The sequence below is a fragment of the Quercus suber genome, unplaced genomic scaffold (assembly GCF_002906115.3).
Source record: "Quercus suber isolate HL8 unplaced genomic scaffold, Cork oak 2.0 scaffold_240, whole genome shotgun sequence".
Classification (NCBI taxonomy): domain Eukaryota; kingdom Viridiplantae; phylum Streptophyta; class Magnoliopsida; order Fagales; family Fagaceae; genus Quercus; species Quercus suber.
Window position 1 is genome coordinate 755,481 of NW_027069697.1, and position 2,086 is coordinate 757,566.

Here is a 2,086-nt window from a genome sequence, read left to right on the forward strand (position 1 = left end):
AATCACTTACCACATTAGCAGTTTGTAAAAATTTTTATAAAATAATTTGTATCTTTAGCATTATTCTTACTTTTTTTAATTAACAATTCTAATTGCATTTTTTACAGCTAATCAGTAATAATTCCTTAAACAAAATCCAAAAAGTCAATATTAAAACCCTAAATTCACCTACCGCCTACCCCATTTACTTCAGCCATATACCACACTATGTATTGCCTCTAGTTTTCCTTCTTACTTCTCACCTTTCACTTTTAGCTTTCACCTTAGCAGCTTCCTCTCCCTCCCTCTTTCTTGTTTAATTGTCTTTTTCTTCCTTCAGCTCTTTGAAGCCTTTTTTTATTTTTTTATTTTTTATTTTTATCTCTTCAATAGTTCAATTCTTCACCTTCCATCAGCTACATGCAATCCTAGACAACCACAGAGGTAATTGATTTTTTTGTCTTGTATTATTTAATGTTTGTATCTATATTTTAATTGATTATATTGTATCTCTTTTTTATTTGGGTCCCATATATTCTTGTAAATCTACAAAATGTTCTTTCTTTTGATCCATTTTATATATTAAAAAAAACAGTTATGGTATTACATGTGGAAAGCCAGCTATACCTACAAACTCAAATCAAACCTATGAAGATGCAAACAAATACAAAACCACATGTAACACTAGATTGAAAAGCTAGAGGTCATTTTTTTTTCTAATAATAGAGTTAGTTACACTGTTGTGCACTTGTAATACTCTTAGTGGTTCTTATAGTTTGTAATACAATAGTCACCAAGGTTGTATTTAGTTACTGATTGATGTTAAGTACATAATTATTCAGTCCATAGCAAATACTTCTGAAACTCTTTGTTCTCCCTTTTATTTTCATTACGTTCTTTTTTATTTGGTTCATTGTATATTCAGGTTAATATGTTATGTATTACATATTCTTATAGTTCATTTTACTCTCGGTCTTTGTGTAATTTTTTTTAATAGGTGATGGAGGGTGGAACATCTAGTACCCACAATGACAAACCCGTGTCTCCAACCACAAGTAATACTAGCACTTCCTCCTAAGCATCCTAAAAAAAAAAACAAATCTAAAGTTTGGGATCACTTTTCGATGATGGGTGAGTGATCCTAATCACCCTAGAGCATCATGTAATTACTATGGTAAAGATTATAGGTGTTGTGGGAAAAGGGATGAGACTAGTAATTTATGTAATCATCTTTATAATCAATGCCCCACATTTTCAAGGAACCTGGCTTAGGTAGGCAACATCCTTTCTCTATCTTCCATTTGTTTAAACTTGATTAGATTGATTACATTATAAATGATAGCATGAATAATATAATAATAGTAACATTCATTTTATCTTATGTTGTGGATGATTGATTAGGTTGCTACTTGCTTTGGAGGAATTTAGCTTAACTTTTGGAGCGGTATCAAACTTAAAGTTGATTGATTTGGTCTATTTTGTGAAGAACTTTTGTTAGACTTGTGTTTATTTTTAGCGAGTTTAATTTTGATTACATTGTGGCTTTTGTGACAATGCATACAATTTTGAAGTTTATTTGCTAGGTTGGTATGCTATTATTTTGAATCTTTGATGTGATTTTGGGAATGTTAAGAGTTTCAGTTTATTGATTTAATTTTCCTCAGTTGTAAGGTAGTAGCTTACTGGTTTTTTTTTTTTTTTTTTTTTGGGATTAGAGTGATGAAAGTATGGTTGATGGGGTGGGGAAGGGTGGTTGTATTTAGGTAAGACAGAATTGTTTCGGTGACATCACAACCTACCAAATTCTAATAATTTTGATAGAAGAGGGGGGCATACCGTCAAGACCTAGAGCTTTCAATGGAGCCATCTGCTTCAAGCTTGTTTGAACTTCCCATTCCATAAATTCCTAAGATAACAGTGCATTCATCTCATCCATTAGAAGTTTAACTACAGGGTTCAAAGTTGCCTCCTCCATGATCAGATTTGAAGAAGTAAACAACCCCTGATAGAATTTTGTAAAGGTGTTTGCAATTGAATCCAGTTGAGTAATCCACACCCCATTTGAATAAAAAATGCTTGAAATTTTGTTTCGCCTATGTTGCTGAGT

The 2,086-nt window shown here is 31.8% G+C and overlaps 1 long non-coding RNA gene across 1 annotated transcript; it reads left to right on the forward strand.

Annotated features, from left to right (window-relative positions):
• Nucleotides 1–218: 218 nt before the first annotated feature.
• Nucleotides 219–1,614, forward strand: LOC112036656 (uncharacterized). Its single transcript, XR_002885703.2, has 3 exons — nt 219–423; nt 977–1,251; nt 1,381–1,614. It is a non-coding gene; the product is annotated as an uncharacterized LOC112036656 (long non-coding RNA).
• Nucleotides 1,615–2,086: the final 472 nt, after the last annotated feature.